Raw genomic sequence first — 23,012 nt, 5'->3', positions numbered from 1 at the left:
CTCTTTATTTTCATTTAATCTTTTTATTATTATTATTATTATACTTTAAGTTTTAGGGTACATGTGCACAATGTGCAGGTTAGTTACATATGTATACATGTGCCATGCTGGTGTGCTGCACCCATTAACTCGTCATTTAGCATTAGGTATATCTCCTAATGCTATCCCTCCCCCCTCCCCCCACCCCACAATAGTCCCCAGAGTGTGATGTTCCCCTTCCTATGTCCATGTGTTCTCATTGTTCAATTCCCATCTGTGAGTGAGAACATGCGGTGTTTGGTTTTTTATCCTTGCGATAGTTTACTGAGAATGATGATTTCCAATTTCATCCATGTCCCTACAAAGGACATGAACTCATCATTTTTTATGGCTGCATAGTATTCCATGGTGTATATACGCCACATTTTCTTAATCCAGTCTATCACTGTTGGACATTTGGGTTGGTTCCAAGTCTTTGCTATTGTGAATAGTGCCGCAGTAAACATACATGTGCATGTGTCTTTATAGCAGCATGATTTATAGTCCTTTGGGTATATACCCAGTAATGGGATGGCTGGGTCAAATGGTATTTCTAGTTCTAGATCCCTGAGGAATCGCCACACTGACTTCCACAATGATTGAACTAGTTTACAGTCCTACCAACAGTGTAAAAGTGTTCCTATTTGTCCACATCCTCTCCAGCACCTGTTGTTTCCTGACTTTTTAATAATTGCCATTCTAACTGGTGTGAGATGGTATCTCATTGTGGTTTTGATTTGCATTTCTCCGATGGCCAGTGACGATGAGCATCTTTTCATGTGTCTTTTGGCTGCATAAATGTCTTCTTTTGAGAAGTGTCTGTTCATACCCTTTGCCCACTTTTTGATGGGGTTGTTTTTTTCTTGTAAATTTGTTTGAGTTCATTGTAGATTCTGGATATTAGCCCTTTGTATTTTCATTTAATCTTATAAAACTAGTGTAGCTATTTTGAATAAGGTGTTGTCTCTTTATGCCACAAAAATGCACACAATATTATGGTGTAGATGTTAATAACTCAGTCGAGTTAAATCCAAAATCTGTCACTATGTTAGGACAGGGACTATGTCTGTCTTTTTCACTGCCTGGCACAAATTAAGAGCTTAATAAATTTCTGTTGAATTAATAAAGGTATAAAATGGATAAGATGCTTAACTCATCTAAATCTTAACCTGTGAAGGGACTAAAACTATCAATCTTATGAGTAAAAACAAGTTAATTATACTCATCACCTAAAATTTTTTGAGGATTAAATGGAGAACAAAATGTATTTGTGGCTTAGCAATGTTTGACAATAGTGATTCCTCATGAATTATGTTGATCAATTATTGCTTAATAAGAAATTAGACTTGCAGGGCCCAGAAAGTCCTTAAAAGTTGCAAAACTGATACTAAATATATGCACGACACTGTCAAAAAGAAACCATGTAAGGATGTTACACTCTTCTTGGGAAGACAAGGTTAGATAAAAATGTGTACATAAAAAGAAACATGATCATTGGTGAGTGAAGCAAATATTCATGCCTATTGGAATTCCAAAATAGATTTCAATGGAACTGAATAGCCAGATAAAGCTTCGTAGAGATGATGAGCTTGAGCTGTTCCTTGATAGACAGCTGAATTTAGATGACCACACAGGAAAATAAGGACATGCCAGGACAGGGAACATTTGAAGTGTAGTTTGTCCATCAATTTGTCTTCAGAGTGTGAAAGCCCTTCAATGTCATGCTATGGATTTTGTATGTCATCTTCTAGACTAGGGGTTGGCAAACTTGTTAACTTGTTCTGTAAAAGGCCAGACAGCAAATATTTTAGGCTCTGCATATTCCTCTTTGCTTTTTTCTTACAGCTATTTAAAAATGCAAAAAGCATTTTTAGCTCCCAGGTTGTATAAAAACAAGCCACAAACTGGATTTGGCATAGTTCACCGACCACAAGGATCTATTAAAGATTTTTTTAGCATTTACTTGATATAACTAGAGATACATTCTAGGAAAATGCCTAAAGGAAGTGAGAATCACCTTACTTATCTTTCTTTACCTGGACTATTTATTGTCAGAGAAAACATGTTTTCCTATTTAAATACAGGGACAAAGCTTCATATTTTCTTGTTAAGTATATACAGAAGAGAATCCTACCATCACCAAGAAAATTATAGTATACAGGTTATTTGGATATTTTCATCGCCTTGCAGTCTCTTTTTGCTGGTTAGAGTTGGTATCATAACTGCTATTAATAACACTACAAATGGGTACACTGTAGGCACTTAATGGCTACTTTAAGAATTGAATTTAGGAGGTGAAAAATGCTTTATGAACTCTATAATGAAGTTTTATGGGAGCTAGTTAAGAAACGAATGTTATGAGAAGTGAAAATTCTTCTAGTATGTATCATAAAACATGACAGTCTTTATGCTAGCAACTTAATTCTACAAGCCTTATGTGTTTGTGTTTAAAGGTATTTCCATCAAAATCAAGATATGGAACCAAAGACATATATTGTCTGTTTACTAATCTCCTTATTAATGTTATAAAAGAGAATTGTTTAATTGTTTGGTTTTTGAGATGGAGTCTTGATCTCTCACCCAGGCTGGAGTGCAGTGGCATGATCTCAGCTCACTGCAACCTCCACCTTTTGGGTTCAAGTGATTGTCCTGCCTCAGCCTCCCTAGTATCTGGGATTACAGGCGTGCACCACCACACCCGGCTAATTTTTATATTTTTAGTAGAGACAGCGTTTCGCCACGTTGTCTAGACTGGTCTCTAACTCCTGACCTCAGGTGATCTGCCTGCCTTCGCCTCCCAAATTCCTGGGATTACAGGTGTGAGCCACTGCACCTGGCCTAACAAACAGAACTGTACCAGCCTCCAAGTAAGATTGATTAACTATGTTGTTATATGAACAAATTTAAGTCTCTTCATCTTTTAAAGCAGTATAGGAGAACCCAAATGCTGGGAGTGTATGATGGTTAATGTTATGTGTCAATATGGCTAGACCATCAAACATCAAACATTATTCTTGATGTTTGCGTGAAGATATTTTAAAGAAGAGATTAATATTTAAATGAGAAGAATTTGCATAAATCAGTTTATTCTCCATAATGTGGATGGGCTTCATCCAATCAGCTGAAGGCCTTAATAGAAAAAGAATAACCTCCCAAGCAAGATGGACTTCTACCAGCAGACTGCTTTTGGCCTCCAACTGCAACTCTTCTCTGGGTCTGTAGCCTGCCAGTTTATCCTGAAGATTTTGGACTTGCCTCCACAGTCACATAGCCAGTTCCTTAAAATCTCTCCGTTTCTGTCTCTGTCTGCATGTGTGCTTGTGTGCGTGTGTATGTGTGTGTATATATATATGTGCACAAATATACGTGTCTTGTTCACCGCCTGGCACATAGTAAGAGCTTAATAAATATCTGTTGAATTAATAAAGGTCTAAAATGGGTAAGATGCTTAACCCATTTAAATCTTAACTTGTAAAGGGACTAATACCATCAATTTTATGAGTGAAAACAAATTAATTATACTCACCACCTAAAATACGTGCATATATATACACACACACGCATGCAGAGACAGAAGCAGAGAAACTTTATGTATGTATGTATCTATATGTATGTACACACACACACACACATCCTGTTCTGTTTTGCCAGAGAACCCTAACACTGTGTGTGTGTGTGTGTGTGTGTGTGATTGTGGGTGTGTGGTGTCAGTGTATAACTTGGAATCTCAGTTGTGTGGTATATACAAAGTTAACTTATGGCAATAGGTGAATGAGCTGGTAGGTAAGAAGGAATCTCCCAGCATGACTGAAATAAAGACCTACTGACATGCATTCTGTATATAGAAAGCAAATGGACAAAAAAATAACTGTTTCAGATATAAGTCCTTAGAATGAAAGCCATGTGAACTGATGCAGGAGCATTACAAGCTTTGATATGACACCAGGTATTTCTCATGGAGGGTAACTAAGCCATTTGCTCTTCAGGGAGTAGTGCAAGGATTTATTCATTGATATATTGATGGTTCATGACTCTCCAAAGCCATCCGGTAAACTTAAAATTTTTACTTTCTACACTAACTAGTCGTAATCAGGGCCAAGGGTTCTCCTTTAATTATACACAACTATGGACTAAATTTGAGGTAATTTGGTTAAGTTCAACTAACAGTTATTGAGTAATTACCAAGTGCTATTATTAGGTACTGTTCAAAGATATGTAAGAGGCTGTTCCTTCAAGAAACAGTGTCATTGGGGTTAACAACAGCTCCTAAGGCCTTAAAAGAATGTCAAAAGAAAGAAGGAAAGAGAGAAGAAGAAAGAATATGTGAATAAAGAAATAATATAAATAGTCTAAATACATTATCTTTCCTGGAATAAGGGAGATGCTTATTTTAATCCCAGTGTCACATTGATTTTTAAATAGAGTGCCTAAAAGAAAGTCACTCAAGGTGGAATTGGAATACCACTATCTGACATGTTCTGAGGAAACAAAAGGGCAGGTATGCTTTCATGAAGAAGAGAGACAAGTAAGGATTTAACAAAATGGCATGTTCAGAATAACACAGTGACAAGATCCATTTTGGGGACATCAGGCAGATAGAGATGGATCAAGTCCCCAGACTTGTGAAGGGATGAAGGAGCAGAAGTAGGTGAACAAAATTGCTTCTGGAGATTTTGCCTTCTTTGTGGTCTTGTCTAGAGTCCTTCAAATAGTTTTAATAAGCAGTTACTTGATGAATGCCTAAAATGTCTCAAGAGTAACCTAAGTTATAACTAATGTTAAAAATAGGAGGGTTTTAATTTTTTGCTACTTGTTTCCTTTGAAATGGTCTCTGCAGTTGTGATTTTCCAAGTGTTATCTATTCTTGCTTCTTAGGTGTTATAGTTTTTATTTTTCAGTTAGAACAACTAAATTTCACTGATAGGGTCTGGAACACTTAAGGGATTTTTACCCATAGAACTATCTTGTATACAATAGCCTGAAAAGAAGTAACAGCATTCTGGCATTTTACATTGTGAAAGGAGGAGCAATTTTATTTATTAGAACATCTAAGCTATTGGCTTTCAACACAATCTAAAATAAACTGTCTTGCTATTTAAACCATGGGTACGATGACCTATTTTCTACTTCTGTTCAGAGAAAATTCAAATAATTGTGAAGAAAAAATATTGAATGTCCAAGTGCATTTGCCTTTGCAGAAATAGTATGAGGTGTTATTGATGAGGATCTGCAGATAACCACGATTTTGCACTGTTCAACATTCATAAATAACTACTGGCTAAATCAAGGGAGCAATTTCTGCTCCTATTGTGTCTTGCATGTGAAGTGTACATGTTATCTCAACATCAAAGTGTGTGTAGTACTAGCAAAGAAAGGAATAGGATGATAGAAACATTTTGAGCCACAAGTTATCAGTAGATCGCTTAGTGGTGTGGCGGTGTTCCAACCAGGCATAGTTCCTTTTGTGATGCAAACAAAGGTTGTTCTTTTGCCCATGTTTGAAATCCAACCTGATATACATGATTTGTTCCACTAGGCTACTGGCTGATTTAAGTAGGTACATATTTCTTTTAATTAATATTGAGAATATATAATTATAAATATATTATACATTTGTATATATTACTATATATTACACATATTACTATGAAAAAATATATATAATAGTCTAAAAGTTTGTGCTGCCCAAATTCATGTATTGATATTCTAACCCTCAAGGTGATGGAATTAGGAGATAAGGTCTTTGGGCAATGCTGTGTTCTGAATGTTTGTGTTTCTCCAGAATTCATATGTTGAAATCTAAGCCCCAATGAGTTGGTATTAAGAGGTGAAGGCTTTGGGATGTGAAAAGGTCATGAGGATGGAGCCCTCATTAATTGGATTTGTGCTCTTAAAAAGAGGCCCAAGAGAGCTTATTTGCCGCTTTCACCACGTGAGCAAGAAGCACCGTCTTAGAAGTAGAGAGTGGGCCCTCACTGGACACTGAATCTGCTGACACCTTGATCTTGGACTTCCCAACCTCGAGAACACTGAGAAATAAATTAACAAATTCCTGTTGTTTATAAATTACCCAGTCCAAGGTATTTTGTTCTAGCAGCCTGAATGGACTAAAATAACACACACACAAACACACACACACACACACATTTACTTGTTTTTTTAAACCAGTGACTTGGAGATAACAGTACTTTTCTGACTGTATTCAGAAGTCTAGTTGGTGAGTGGTTGGGGAGAGATTTCTTTGTATTAATCAAATATTGATGATTACTTGTTAAATTATCGTTTTTCATATTTATATTTTGATGTTTCAAGCTGGAAATTAGCAAACACTAGCTGCCATTAGTTAAAATGTTCCTGCTGATGGCCTAGGTTACACCAGTTTAACTCTCCAGCAAATATACTCAACCCAAAGTGGTTTAAGCACATACTTTTTTGGACGGATTCTTGATCGGACCAACATTTGAATTTGAGTGAGATCTCAGATGCTGAAACAGTAATTTTTCTAACCTGAAGCCCCTTTACAAACAATGGTTTTTACTTCTGATTTATTTTTCTCTGTTTTAATTTGTACACATAGTTTTCCAGCTTTCACTGCCACTACTAATGTGAGAGGTTGCTTGAGGCACAGGCTGCAGATCATTGAATAATGTAATTATAGTCTGTTGGCTGGGCTCTTAACTCCTACTGAAGAGAGCCTCCCAAAAGTGATGACTCACAGCTACAGCGCAGTACAGTGGACTATAGAAGGGTCAAAATTTGATCTTAGTATTTGTGAAATACTAAATAGTTTACTTCTTAGTATAGCTAGTATTTGAGCTAAGGCCTCTTATTCTCCAGTAAAAATTCTTAGTATTTGAACTTAGATTTGTGATGAAACTCAAATTTGATAAATTCTATAAATAAGAATTATAGAAGAAGTGAAAAATTGTAGAGCTACAATGTGATATCTCATATTCTGGTATCATATAATTGTTTAGATAATTATAAAGCACCAAAGAATATTTTGATAATGAAAGGATATTTTGGATAAAAATATTTTCTCCAGAAATTCTTGGTAAATTTTATGGCAATCATAAATGTTCTTTTGTAGTAGCTTGGATATATATTGGCAAGAGTGATTCTGAATTCTACTCTCTTTCTTTAAATATTAAATGGGTATTTACTGCATGCAAAATTTTACATATTATATAATGAATTTTCTGCTTCTTAGGGATGAGCTAAGCTTTATATTATTTTCCAATTGCTTTTTCTAATCATCATCTATATATGAAACTATATGGAATAAACTATAAACTATAAACCAAGAAAGGTATCCATGTAAGAAGTTGAAATGGGTAGACTTTAGGGAGAATAGAGTAAATTACAATATTCATAAGTATATAAATACACATAAGTTACATAGTAAGGGCCTACCTTCAAGTAAGTCCCATATAAGCATGCATAAGGGTCCTGTAAGGAGAACTCACCTACAGGGACTAGTCAATATTAATGACTGTAATAAAATTAAATCTAATTACCAGAGAATCAAGAGTTTAGCTTTGATTTAAATGACATTTTTCCTGTTATTCAGTGCCATAGATATTTTAATCTCCAATCCAACACACTACCTACTAGCACACAAAAGTAGGAATCAGAAGGGCCATGCTATGTGTACCACTTCTTCAGTGTTCCTTAGGTGCCCTACTGTTTGGTGGAAAACTATTTTTTTTTACTGATCTTCCACAGTACGTTTCTGCGGAGATACATTTGTATATACATATCAACTTTTGTACTATAGTCTTTTTGTCAGTTACCTTTCTAGTCCTTTTTATCAGTTCTTCATTCCTTCCTGTGTTGGAAACATGCACCATGATGCTTAGTGTGCCACTGATACGAATCTAGTCTGCTACTTGCCTATTAATAACAATATTTTAGGGATAACGAATTGACTGAAAAGAGACAAAAAACAGCATGAATAGGAATCTCAAAATATTCTTAGCTTAAAAAAATTTGATATAGTTTGGATTACTTATGCAGGCCAATGGATTTACATGTGATAACTTCTAAGAAATTCTTTGATTCAAACTACCCAATGAGTTGCTAATTGTGTGCTTTAAAAAAGCATAGCATAATCTAGGAATTATTAGGCTGAGTGAATATAGCTAGAATAACTTCAGAGTTGATTTTAACACCTTACACTTCTAGGGTTGTAATAGAAAAAGGTGAATTGAGAACATTTAAAGAACATGATTTGAATGAGATCATCTAAGAATGGTTCAAAGAAAATCAGACAGCATTGGGTGGTGATTGTAGAGCGAAAGAATGAAATAAAGTTTAGACTATAAAATAGACTTCGGAGTGGATAGCTACTGTACCCCTTAGTAATTTGAGGTTGAAATCTAAAGGACTTTAAAATTTGGAGGTCTGCTTTAATAGCATCAGTCTAATATAATTTAAAGGAAAGGGAATAGATAAAATTTGAATTTTTTTTTTTTTTAATAATCAGGAAGCTAGACTAGAATAAGGAATGCATGAGTCCTCTTTATTTTAGGTGCAAGATACACCAATCAGGAGGGAAGAGTGTGAGATTCAGGAAAGAATTAGGTCTTCTCAGGAAGCGTGTGTATTTTTTTTTGTTTGTTTGTTTGTTTTTTTGAGACGGAGTCTCGCTCTTTCACCCAGGCTGGAGTGCAGCGATTTCGGCTCACTGCAACCTCTGCCTCCTGGGTTCAAGAGATTCTCCTGCCTCAGCCTCCCAAGTAGCTGGGACTACAGGCGCCCACCATCATGCCCGGCTAATTTTTTGTATTTTTAGTAGAGACGGGTTTTCACCGTGTTAGGATGGTCTGGATCTTCTGACTTCGTGATCCACCCACCTTGGCCTCCCAAAGTGCTGGGATTACAGGTGTGAGCCAACACGCCCGGCCATCTTATTCTCTTAAAATGAAACAAGTAAATGTCCTTGGGGAAAGTTTTTCTATCTTAAAAATCATTATTCGTCAATATAATCTCTGCCTTCATGGCTCAGTACATAAAATTGGGGGCTTTATTTTTTGATTTCAGTTCTTTTATCTCTGAGGACATTCTTTCTTTCAGGGATTCACAGATTCTGATCTGATTCTCTGTGAAATATATCATCATCCATGCCAGTTTCATGTGTTTGCATGCTTTGGCAGCGAGAAGTCATCATCAGCTTCTCAGAGGTATCCATGTGCCCCTTACAGAACCCTGCTGTGTAGGACACAGATATCTCTGAGATTATCCAAGCTAAAATAACTACTTATTTTCATTAATTGACCTCCTGCTTTTATCTGTTTCTTAAGAAATTCAAGAAAGCTTTATTATGGCTTCTGAATCTTTTGTGACCAACTATCTCATAGAATGATTATTCTCAATCTACAGACACATTTGAATCACCCAGAAGACTTAAAAAAAAATGTTTCCTGGGTCCCATGCCCAGAAATTCTGAATGAATTTGTATGTGGGGAGGTGGGAAGTGGGGGACAATATTGAATATTTTTAAAAAGCTTCCCTAGATGATTGTAAAGTGCAGCCAGGGTGGAGAACCACTGGCTTAAAATGTTATGGAGCTTCACATTTTAATTAGTCATGATAAATTGACAGCAATTTTGAAAATTAGCATGAAAATGTCTTTCTGTGCTACATGTAGTGCTCAGATTTGACTGGGCAGATAAAGAGGAAAAAAAGTGAATGAACCAGGTTATTATATATATCTGAATGGTTAATACCTACCTAAGTCATCTCCAAAGTCATGGTAAAGCTCAGGTAATATAAGGAACTGTAACTTTTCTTTAGTAAATCCTCTGTAAGTAATTAAATTACTGACTACAGGACAATTAAATACTGACTACAGAAATTTGATTGTTCAGAAGAACCCAATCTAAGCACAAGTATTGAATCATGTATGTTGTTCACGAAATATTCATCAATAAAACACAAGCTTCCCAATCCCTTTCTAAGGAATCTGACCTGTGTTAAAATTAGGTCACTGATGCCTCTACTACAGTTATTTTGAGATTTTAAAATAACATATTTTAAACATAAGTAAGTTTCTTGAAATGTAAATATATTCTTTAATTTCTCTAGTTTTAGTGTTTTAGTCTAAATTCCCCTCCTTCCAGACCTTATGCAAAATCTATATTCATTTTTAAAATTTAACTAACAAGGATTCCTGCATTATGAAGGGTATCTTTTCCTCTACCTCATCCCATTTCCAGTTCCCTTTGATTTTTAAATCAAGATTCAAACCAAGTCTTATTCATTGATGAGCTAAATAAACTGTTCTCTAGCAAAGAGGATGCTTTCTAATTAGCTGTAGGATATAATTAGCACATGCTCTGGGCCAGTAAGAATTGGATTTGCCAGATGCCAGCATCTGACAATCCGAGCAATATTAATGATAACAGGCAGAAGAGTGAATGAAGAATAGGAAAAAGAGAATGTCCTTACTTCAAGGGGATGAGGCTGTCAGCATTTAAGTGTGAAAATTTCTGACAACTTAGTCACTTGTGCTATTAAATATGTTAAAGCTTCCATTTTTAACATGCAAGTCTGTTAGAGCAAAAGGAACCATGGAGGATTCTGCATCAATAACCATGTATTATGGCAATTAGTCCATGAAGTGCAAAGCTGCCATAGATATAAAGCATCTTAACTGAAAACCAGAATCTTGGCTCTACGTCAAAGTTTAATTTTTGATAAAAGCCTACAGTTGGCTTCAGAATTTGTCTAGCACCAGGGCACCATGATACAATTATATTATTTCTTATTAAGAAACCAGACCATGAAATACTTTAACTCTATCTCATTTTCATGAAGTTCCAATTTATCTAATCCAATTGCAGACACATGTATGTGGACCCCAATGAAGATCTAAGAGCTTATTGTGCTATTTTAAGGTCCAAAAATAGAAAGCAGCATATTAGATTTGATTCTGAAATAAAAATCCATTACTTACAAATAGAACAAAAAGTTTCACGTTTGACTAAATCCTTTCAGAAATCTCTTGGGAGCGGAGATGTGATATAAAAAGGGGCATTGCAATTTTACATGAAACAATCCCTAAGGCCCTTCACATCCATTTTACTTGATCTTTTTATCACAAATGGGGAAGTAATAGTTATTATGAATCCTTCAAAATATTCAGAGTTGCCTAGCCTTCAAAGTAGAACAGCAGTATCAAAATGTGTAGGAAGCTTTATTAACTCCACCCCTACTAATACGAAATCTATAAAAATGCATTTATTCAATTCACATCATGTAATTCGTGAATTCTGGATAATCATAAGGTTTTGTTCATATATATATAAACTTCAGTTAGAAGCACTGTAATGTAGGTAATCATAATTCCAGTATTCTGCATAATGAACTAAGGATTATTCAAATTGAAAGATTTGAAAGTGATTCAACATAAAAAATGATTGAAAGATCTTACAATGTTTATCTTGAGGAAGAAAAGACTAGTTAGACCATAATAGCCATCTTCAAATATTTAAAGGACTTTGCATGGAAGGAGCAGTGAGTGCTAAGGCACAGCTAAGAGCAGTAGTGAAAGTTTGAAGCAAGGATCTAAGACTCAGAATGAACTATCCGATCTAATCAAGATGGGGTTGAAACATAGATTGCTTGAATATGTTTCTCGACGTCTTCATTTACTAGTTGTGTGAGCTTGGAAAAGCTACTTTACCTCTCTATGCCTCAAGTATGTATAACCATAAAATGGGGCTGGACTTGCTAGCTAGTGGAGTCTTTGGGAGGTTCAGAGTTATTACTGCATGGTGGACAGAACTTTTGCCTAGCATATGATCCATCCACAGTAGGTGTTTCTATCTTTTATTATCATGCAATTTCATACGACTACCTTAAAAATGAGAAAACCTCATTCTAGAGAATTTAGGGATTGTCCAAAGAACACCCTCCACTTTCTACAACTGTGTCCCTTGTATATTAGTGTTATGGCGTGAATTATGTCCCTCAAAAGATACAGAAAGTCCTTACTCTCAAGATCTAGGAATGTGTTCTTATCGGAAATAAGGTCTTTGCAGCTGGGCTCAAATTGAGATGAGGCTGGTGATTGGGGTGAGCCCTAACTCAATATGACTGGTGTCTTTATAAGTAGAAGGAAATTTCAACACAGACTCAGGAGGGGTAAATATCACATAAAGACACAGACATAAGGAGAAGAATGGCGTGTGACGATGGAGGCAGAGATTGAAGTGCTGCAGCTGTGAACCGAGGAATGCAGAAGAGTGACCAGCCAACCACCAAAAGCTAGGAAGAGGAAAGGAAAGATTCTCTCCTACGCAGAGGGAGTGTGGCCCTACTGACACCTTGATATTGGACTTTTGGCCTCTAGAACAGTGAGAGAATAAATGTTTGTTGTTTTAAACCATTCAGATTGGGGTAGATGATAATAGCAACCTTAGAAAACTAACACAGGGATATTTAATAAACACCTGAAAAATGAGAACCTTGTTACTGGAAGGATTTGTATAGAGACTAACACATCCATCAGTCAGGAATGTTATGGGCAAAAGCCCCACGCCAGATGGGAAAATATACTAAATATATTCAGTGCAATGCTTTTTTGTTGAATGCTCAAAATTAGGGATATAATGTTGAAGTCATTGGACTTGCCCATAATTATTTCATAGTTCAGATGATTTCTAAAGTTCTTATAAATCTAAAATGCTTTTATTATTTTATGGTGATTAAAGTGTATTAAATGTGGAAAATGAAACAGCTTGTCCAATTGCAAATACATTTAACAATAAAACCATACAAAAAAGTGCCCAATAGAATTAGTTTTCTTATAAAGACAGAATTATTGATCCTAAAATAAAATGCTAGGTTGTTAAAAATGAATCTATAAATATGATATAACTTTTCTATATAAGAAGATCCCTTCCAATATAAAATTTCAGACATGTCATTTTATAAAGTAACATTTACAACATAGTAAAGATGTTTACAATGCACAGTTTATACCTATGCAAACATATTGTTTTACTGTTCATCCTTGTTTAAATAAAAGATTTGCATTTTCAAACTCTGTTAACTGGAAAATTGTACATATAGTATGGAGAAAAGTTCAGAATTTAAGTTTTAGAAAATTAATCATTGTAAATTAAACATGCTTTAACCCATTTCATGTAAATTATTTTACTTTTCAATTTTTATCATGAAAATTTCAAAATATACACAGAATTAGATGGAATAATGGAATCAATCCCCATGTACCCATCACCCACCCTCAGCAATTATCAACATTGTGAAATATTTTAAATGGCCACTTTGATTATTCAAGGGCTATGGGCCCAACATCAAAATGATAAAACTAATTTTAATAAATTTGTTGATACTTCAACTTCAGTGTTCCCTTACACAGAACAATGATGGACTCATGGTAGACTCCATATTTTCAAATTAATAATATTGATATAATTCAAGTGAGATTTTTATGTCCTTATATTTTTTATTTATCTATTTATTTTAGAGATATGGCTTCTCGCTCTGTCCCCTAGGCTAGAGTGCAGGGGTGTCATCATAGCTCACTGCAGCCTTGAGCTCCTGGCCTCAAGTGATCTTTCTGATCCTCCTTCTTCAGCCTCCCGAGTAGCTGGGACTACAGGCATGAGACACCACACCCAGCTAATTAAATACTTTTTTTTTCTTCAGATATGGGCCTCACTATGTTGCCTAGGATTGATTCGAGCTCCTGAGCTCAAGTGATCCTCCTGCCTCAGCCTCTCAGGTAGCTGAGACTATAGGTGTGCATCATTGCACCTTGTTTATTTTTGCTTTTTGACACTGTTATGTAGAAAGTTAGGACAGACTGTAGAAAAGCTGGCATTGTGATTACATTCAAAGATCACTCACAAAGAGAATGCAGTCCTTCATCTTAGCAAAATGAAAGACTGTCTTTTTTAGGCAGGCACTTACTCAAAGTATGTTAAAATAATGCAGAACTTTTTTTTTTTTTAAACTTTATTTTAGGTTCAGGGGTACTTGCGCAGGTTTGTTATATAGATAAGTTGTAGGTCATGAGGGTTTGGTGTACAGGTTGTTTCATCATCCAGGTAATAAGCATAGTACCCAATAGGTGGTTTTTTGATCCTGTCCCTCCTCTCACCCTCCGCTGTAAAGTAAACCCTGGTGTCTGTTTTTCCCTTGTGTTCATATGTACTTAATGTTTAGCTCCCACCTATAAGTGAGAACATGTAACATTTGGTTTTCTCTTCCTGCATTAGTTCACTTAGGATAATGACCTCCAGCTCCATCCATGTTGCTGCAAAGGGCACAATCTTATTCTTGTTATGTGGCTGCGTAGTATTCCATGGTGCATGTGTACCATAGTTCTTTATCCAGTCTACTGTTGCTGGAAATTTAGGTTGATTCCATGTCTTTGCTATTGCAAGTAGTGCTGTGATAAACATACGTGTGCATGTGTCTTTATGGTAGAATGTTTTATATTTCTCAGATATATACCCAATAGTGGGATTACTGGATTGAATGGTAGTTCTGTTTTAAGTTCTTTGAGAGATCTCCAAACTGCTTTCCACAGTGGTTGAGCTAATTTACATTCCCACCACTAGCGTATGTGTTCCCTTTTCTCCTGCCAGCATCTGTTATTTTTTTTTTTTACTTTTCAGTAATAGCCATTCTGACTGGTGTAAGATGGTATCTCACTGTGGTTTTGATTTGCATTTCTCTAATTATTAGTGATGATGAGCATTTTTTCATATGCTTGTTGGCTGTGTGTATCTCTTCTTTTGAAAATAGTCTACATCTTTTGCTCACTTTTTAGTAAGGTTTTTTTTTTTGTTTGTTTGTTTGCAAATGTAAGTTCCTTATAGATTCTATATATTAGACCTTTGTCAGATACATAGTTTGGAAAGATTTTCTCTCATTCTTAGGCTGTCTGTTTACTCTGATGATTGTTTCTTTTGCTGTGCAAAAGCTGTTTAGTTTAATTAGATCCCATTTGTCAATTTCTGTTTTTGTTGCAATTGCTTTTGGCATCTCTGTCATGAACTCTTCACCAGGACCTATGCATAGAATGGTATTTCCTAGGTTATCTTCCAGGGTAGTCATTGGTAATTTGATAGGAATAGCATTGCATCTATAAGTTGCTTTGAGCAGTATGGCCATTTTAATGATATTGATTATTCATATTCATGAGCTTGGAATGATTTTCTATTTGTTTGTGTTTTCTCTGATTTCCTTGAGCAGTGTTTTGTAATTCTTGGAACAAGACAAAGATACCCACTCTCATCATTCCTATTCAACATAGTACAGGAAGTCCTAGCCAGAGCAATCAGGCAAGAAAAAGAAATAAAAACCATCCAAATAGAAGAGACAAAGTCAAACTATCTCTCTTCACAAACAATAAGATTTTATACCACAGTCTCTGTCCAAAAGCTCCTGGATCTGTTAGACAACTTCAACAAAGTTTCAGGATACAAAATCAATGTATAAAAATCAGTAACATTTTATACAGTAACAACAACCAAGCTGACAGCCAAATCAAGAATCCAATCCCATTCAGAATAGCTATACAAATAATTAAAATACTTAGGAATACAGCTAACTAGGGAGGTTAGCTGGATCTCTGTAAGTGGAACTTTCAAAAGGGCCTTTATTTAAAAAACCCCTCTTCCCTTCAAAAAACGGTTCATTAAATTTTTTTAAAAAGTATATGAGTTTCTATGTTTAAAAAAATTATATTGAAAATTTTTCTCTATTATCAAAATTATTTTTCAGTCTGCATAGTTTTCCATTGTATGAACCAATCCTTATGTAGGAATTTCCCTGTTGTTGGCTGTTAGCTGTCTTTTCAGATTTTATCTGCTATATAGAAAACTGTATTAGTCCATTTTCATACTGCTATAAAGAACTGCTTGAGCCGGGTAATTTATAAAGGAAAGAGGTTTAATTGACTCACAGTTCAGCACGGCTGGGGAGGCCTCAGGAAGCTTACAATCATGGCAGAAGGCAAAAGGGAAGCAAGGCACCTTCTTCACAAGGCATCAGGAAGGAGAAGGAATGCAGAAGGAACTACCAAACACTTATAAAACCATCGGATATTGTGAGAACTCACTCACTATCATGAGAACAGCATGGGGGACACCACCCCTATGATTCAATTACCTCCACCTGGCCTCTCACTTGACATGTGGGGATTATGGGAATTATGGGGGCTACAATTCAAGGTGAGATTTTGGGTGAGGACAAAGCCAAACTATATCAAACACTGCTATGAAAGTCTTTATATATAGATCTTTCATTGTATTGCTGATTACTTTCTTAAGATACGTTCCTGGAGGTGTAATTATAGGATAATTGACTATTATAAGGCTCCTAAAGCATTATGCTAAATTTTTTTTCAGGAGTGTTATAATACTTTCTCCTCTAACTACCACAACTCTTCAATAGTAAGAGGTATTTTTTAAAAATCTAATTTAAAGAGAAAAATCTATACTTTTTAATGTTTTAGCTTACAGTTTTAGAATACTAGTAAGATAGAACATTTTTCATGTAAACAGAACATTTGTTATTTATAATATGTATTTATTTTTTAAGTTTCTAGGCCATTTTTCTCTTGATGTTTTTTAAATTATTGATTTATAAACAACATTTAGATAATAAAGACATTCACCCAAAGTGTTATTCTAAAGATATTTTATGAGTTTTTATTTTATTTTATTTGTAAATCCTGAAATCATTTTATTGCCAGCAAATTAGCATTCTATGCAATTACCTGTTCATGTGACTCGTCTGTAGTTCCTATAGTGGGTGGACCCTGAAGTTGCCTACTCGATATCTGTCTCACTCCCTCACCCTCCAGCCCCAGTACCCCTGCCCCAAGTGTGACATCTGAGTGATGGAGTGCCACCTCCCACTCCTGGGACAGCCCTGAAGTGTCTAACTCAATCACAGTTGTCTCATCCTCCTTTCCAGTGATTGCTTCAGGAATCTAGATCTGAGCCAATAAGGACATTGGTCTGATAGGAAGAGTTGGTTGTGGAAAGAAAAGTCTCAGGTGAATTAATTTGAGCAAGGGAGATGTGAGTGGGAGTATGCTGGAGGCACTTGGAACTGCTTCCTGAGTCTTAAGAGTGGCATACACACTTCGGGAGGCCAAGGCGGGCGAATTGTCTGAGGTCAGGAGTTCGCGACCAGCCTGGGCAACAAGGTGAAACCCTGTCTCTACTAAAATACAAAAAATTAGCCAAGTGTGGCAGCGTGTGCCTGTAGTCCCAGCGACTCGGGCAGGAGAATTACTTGAACCCAGGAGGCAGAGGTTGCAGTGAGCCGAGATATTGCACCTCTGCACTCCAGCTTGGGTGACAGAGTGAGACTCCATCTCGAAAAAAAAAAAAAGGGGGGGCATACAGGGAGACTATTTCCTTTGCCCTGCATGCTGTACTCTGCGGATGTGAAATCTTTAACAGCAGCAGCTCTTTAACATCCAGTATGAGGATAGAGCCAGGAGATAGCAAGGAGCCAGGATGGAGCCTCACGCAGAGTTGTCATCCCCATAGTCCATCTGATAGCTGGACCTCCAGGTACTAATACATTCCTCAGTGTTTAAGCCTTAGTTGGATTTTCTATTGCTTACAAAAGAGTCTTCTAAATAATATTATGCTTATTAATGTTACCCATTAAATATCATTCCTATGTTTACCTAGGTATTCAAGGCCAGTCTTATCTCCTACTATTATACTTCCTGATTTATTCCCTGTATACTAGCCATATTAGAATACTTACTACACCTTCATGTTTTGATTGCCTAAAATGTGGTTCCTCAATTATATGTTACAAAAGATTAATTATTCTTGAAGTTCCCATTCCAATCTTACTTCTTTTATAGAGTGGCCCATGATTACTTCATGCACCTTTAAATTAATCATATGCACCTTTAAATTATGATACCATTAATTATGTTTTTTTATTCATTCATTATTCATTAATTATGTTTTTTTATTCATTCATTTTCTTTTTTAATCAATGCCTGTTGTTTGTCCCTTAAGGACAATAGTATCCTTTTATTTTTACATCTCATACATTGTTTAGCAACAAGTAACCTATATATTATTTTTCTACTTGTCAAGATTTCCATACATTGAAAAAAATTTCTGTGATATGAGTGTAGCTGCTTTCTAGCTTCTGCTCTAGTTCTTAACATTATAATTTCTTTCAATTAGTTAACTCATTCACTCATTCATTCATTCAATAAATAGTTACCAACAGGCCATGATGTACTAGCTACTTAGCTGTGTGCTAAGTATCCAAAATGAATAAGGCACCGTTTCTTCTCTTAAGGAGCTCACAGTGTAATAAGTGAGGCAAATGTGTAAACTGCTAATGTAAGAAACCCTGAAGTCTATGCTATTCCACCTCACTGTTAAGGGCCTCTAATCTATCATAAATTACCTCTTTAAACCTATTGGTTTTTCTTTCCTTTTCCTCCCAATATATTTATGTCGGTAACTATTAAACTTACATCTGTAGTCCTGACCTCTCTCCTGAACTCCAGACACAAACAGCCTATTCAACATTTCCAACTGGATGTCCAATAGACACTAATCATTTCCAATTAGAACTCCTGAATCCTCATTCTCCCAACCCCAAACCTGCCCCTTTCTAGTCTTTTGCATATCAGCAAATAGTAATTTTACTAACTCAGTTGCTAAGGCCAAATATCAAGCCAACTTTGACTTCTCTCTTTCTTGTATGTGTTATATCTAGGAAGCAAATCATGTTGACTTTACTTTCAGAGTATATTACGGTCTTTATCACCACAACGCTCATCTAGTCCTGGACTGAGACTAAAGCACTGCACATGTTTCCTGCTTCAACTCCTGATGCCCACGGTCTTTTCTCTACCCAAAGACCAAAGAAGTTCATTTAAAAAAAAAAAAAAAAAAAAAAAAAAAAAAAAAAAAAGTTCAAATTACTTTTCAGCTTGAAATGGTTTAACTGCTTTCTATTTCCCTCAAAATATAATCCAAGATCCTTAACTCGCTTGAAAGGTCCTAATCCGACCTCATGTTATCATTGGATCTCATTTTCTTACTCTTTGCATGCTGCTTCAGCTCCAGCAACTGGCCTCGTTGCTCATCCTTGAACAGAGCAAGCCCAAGCCTTTGCTGGGGACATCTTCCTGGAATAATTTCCTGACATCCGTGCAACTTATTTTCTAGCTTTATTCAGGTCTCAGCACAAATATCAGCGGATTACATACGTCTATGACCATCCTGTCTAAAACAGCATCTCTCCTCCCTCCTGATCAATATATTCTGCTTTATCCTCCTTAGCAGTTATCATCAAAAGAAGTTATCATCAATTTATATATTTAAAAATATATAATTTTTAAAATTTTCTGTATTCTCTTATAAAAAATATAAGCTCCGTAAGAATAGAGACTGTTATGGTGAAACCATCCTTATAAACTTTATAAAACTGATCAGGAGGAAGGGAAGGAGAGAAAAGAAAATAAGCCAAGCTTGCAGCACACTCAGCATTGATCTTTAGGCAGCTGGCTCTCTGACCTGCGTCCTCTGAGCTGTTTGGTCTTCATAGCTGTTTGACTTTATTGCCTCGGAATCATGTAGCCCTGTTACAAGATTAGAGTTCTCCATAACTGTTTTGCAGATAACGACTTGAACATTATAAATTATGAAGTTTTCCATTTGAGATATTCTTTCAAGGCCTATGCACCAGTGAAACTACTGATGTCAGCTGGTCTGAAGGACGCCATGAGAATCTGACTCACTAAAGAATGAAGTTTCCACATCCTGATGATTTCATCCCTCTTTCCCCAACCAATGACCTCAATTTTCCAGCCTTTCATCCTCTATGATTACCCCAGCCCCTCTGGGAGATGGATTTGAGGGTCTCCTCCCATCTCCTTGGTTGACTCCCATGATCGTTAAACTCTATCTCTGATGCATCCCTGCTGTCTGAGGGTGTTGGTCTGTTCCTGAGCAGTGGGCGTATGGACCTGTTGGTCCTATAGCAATGACTACGTCTATGAGTCAACTTGGCTTGGCTATAGCAAGCAGTTTTTTAATTAAACATGAGTCTATGTATTACTATGAAGACTTATTTAAAGATCTTGTTAACATCTATATTTAATTCACTTTAAGTAACAGAGACTATTCTTGATAATCTGTGCAGGCCTCATGTAATCCATTGCAAGTTCTTAAGAGCAAAACTGAGGTTTCCCTGAGGAGGAAGAAATTCTACATGTGGACTTCAGCATCAGATTCTCCTCTAGAGTTTCCAGCCTGTCAGCTTATTATAAATAAATTATATTTATATTAATTTATACTTATATAAATTAATACACTTAAATTACATAGGAATATCAATTATATATATTTATATAAATCTGTGTGTGTGTGTCTCTCCATCCTCCTGCTTCTCTGCTGGATCCCTGATACACACACTGTGCTGCTCTTCACTATATGCTATGCCCCAGCATTGACCTGCAGTGACTGTATCAAAGTGGCCCTGTTGCCTTCTAGTTGGAGTTAGCTAGTGGGAAACATTAACAGGAAATTAAGAGATTGGGGCAAGGGCCTATTTATTCACCAGATTTCCTTCTGGCTCGTTACTGCAAGTTGACGGTGAGACTCTGCTGAAGGCTACATCTCTTGTGAGGCAGCCCTTTTCCTTTATCTACTCCCTGTGAGTTTCAGTAACTTCTCCCGCCCACTGTCCCTTCAAATCTAGAAATATTAACTGCTTTCCACTATTGCTAGCCATACAGCATCGTACTATCCTTTGCTGGTTTCCCTAAAACCCACTAGCATCTTTGTAAATAAACCTTTTTATTATGCTCTCCTCTTTTACTCTGTTTGGGTATGCCATGTGCTTCCTGCTGGGGCCATACATAAAATAGGAATTTTGTCTTTCTTTCTTTCCTTTTCTTTCCTTCTTTCTTTTCTTTCTTTCTTTCTGTGCTGTCAGCATCTAGCATAGTAGGATCTCTGTAAATATTTGCTGAATTGATAACCAAATGAGCGTGTAGACTTCATTTTGCTCACTAGCTCATAGCTGTCTTGTACTACCTCAGAAACAGCCTATGCTTAGTCTTGCATACCCCACCTATAACGTCTCTCCTCCTTCCCTCAAATTGTTTCCCAACCACTGAGATCTAGTTTAACTTTGAACTTATTGAAGAAACACTCCCAGTTATTCTCAGCAGCAGTTATTCTTCCATCTCTTCTGATTTTTCATTGAAAGCAGAGTCAGCCCATAAAACAGAATTTAGTGCTTAATCATGCCTAGTCTTGCACTATTAGTTTTTGTTTGCAGGGACTTGTTCTATCCTCCCTAAATGACTGTAAGTTCATTGAGGGCAGTAACCAGTTCTCATTCATGTATTTTATAAAACTTGAATAATGCTGATTGTTCTTTCAAAACAGATTAGAGTAACATACCTGGATGTCATTTCTAAGTGTTGAAATTTTCCCTTATCATTTATCAAAGTAATTTATTCTTTTCTTTTGTATTGAGAATTTAAAAATCTTCTATCTCTTGAATATACATTTTCCTAATTTATATTCAAGAACTAAATTTTATATTAGAATCTAATACTGCATTAAACATTTTTATTAAGGCCAACTGAAGTCTTACCTGTAGTTACACATCTTTCTGTAGTAATCAAACAACAAAACAAGGAGGAATGAATAGAGTGAATTGATGGCATTGACTAACAGCGAAGATAAATTGCACTGTCTCTCCTTTACTATGTGAACTATTATTTTATGAACATAAGATACTACATGGCCTGAAGCTTAAAGGGCTGTAATCTAGATTTCTAATTTGAACTGAGCCACTAAATTTTGATGTGATCCTCAAAAAGTCATTTAATCTTTTCTGTGTTTCCATTAATTTAGCAAGAGAGCAAAAACATCTCTCAAAGCAAGAATCTGTTATACAAAGAAAAAGCCTACTATGAGTTAACAAATCTATTTCAATAATCTTTTAATAGAATTAAAGCCTTTAATAGCTAGTAATTATAGCATTAAAATGGTGGTGTCAGAATTTAACAGATAAACAAAATAGGCATTCTTAAATGTAAGCTCACATTCACATTGAGTAAATAAGGCTAGGAAAAAAAATGCGCTTCTTGTTCATAGTCTAATTTTTTCCACTGTGAATAATAAAATCCCTTCTCCCTCAAAATCATCAGAAGGACTAAGTGCTATGGGTTGATTTGTTCTTTGCAACATGCTTTGAAGGAGAGCAAATGTGCTTTGTCAATTAGCTAGTTACTGCCTCTTTCCTTTTAAAAAGACCATCTTGGTCTGATTAGAAAACTAGAGAAAAGAAACTTTAATGGCAAGATGAGGACATTAACACCAATGTTGCAGAGAACCAAATGGAAAGCATTAGAATGCATTATTGATTGCTCAATCTGGAAAAAATATGGTAATTACTGTGAGAATAGCAGAAAAAACAGACCGAATTGTCTACTGTGTCTCCTCAAGTTCTGTGATCTTACCTAACTCTCTCAGAGTAATAAAAATGTGAATGATACTTTCAGATAAACTTGGAAGCATCCATATCTATGATGCTTGAATCACCAAGGCTTTCAGAAAACAGCACACAAATTCTCTACCTTGGCCACATAGCTTACAAACTTCACATACCTGGCCTCATACATTATAATTTAATGCACAACTAAGTTGAACCTAGTGAAAATCTAAATTATGCATTTGAATACTGATATAGCTGTTTGAAAGTACACTCAAATCAGTTATATTTCTACCTGACAGTCTAACTTGATACCAATATTTCCACACCCATCCTATTTCTTTTTCTCTGTTTGTCAATATAAGAATTTTGAAACTATCAGAAAAATACCGTATATTTCTGAACTCTGCATTTCTATTTCAAGGGCTTGAAATGTCTTTCTGAAGATCTTACATCATTATCCTATTAGATGTCATTTAACTAAATGGGTGGACCGCTAACATGTA

General features: G+C 35.8%; 1 long non-coding RNA gene across 2 annotated transcripts in view; it reads right to left on the bottom strand.

Annotated features, from left to right (window-relative positions):
• Positions 1–1,375: 1,375 nt before the first annotated feature.
• Positions 1,376–23,012, bottom strand: part of LOC112128558 (uncharacterized) — a 48,816-nt gene continuing 27,179 nt past the window's right edge. The window contains exon 6 of one of the 2 annotated variants that reach the window (XR_008512955.2): positions 1,376–1,799. This is a non-coding gene — a long non-coding RNA (uncharacterized LOC112128558). Of the gene's footprint in view, positions 1,800–19,571; positions 19,637–23,012 lie in introns of those variants that run through there. The other variant, XR_010136711.1, reaches the window with a different exon arrangement.

Source organism: Pongo abelii, chromosome 14 (genome assembly GCF_028885655.2).
Source record: "Pongo abelii isolate AG06213 chromosome 14, NHGRI_mPonAbe1-v2.0_pri, whole genome shotgun sequence".
Classification (NCBI taxonomy): Eukaryota; Metazoa; Chordata; class Mammalia; order Primates; family Hominidae; genus Pongo; species Pongo abelii.
Note: the sequence above shows the minus strand (reverse complement) of the source record. Positions and strands in the feature narration are given on the sequence as shown.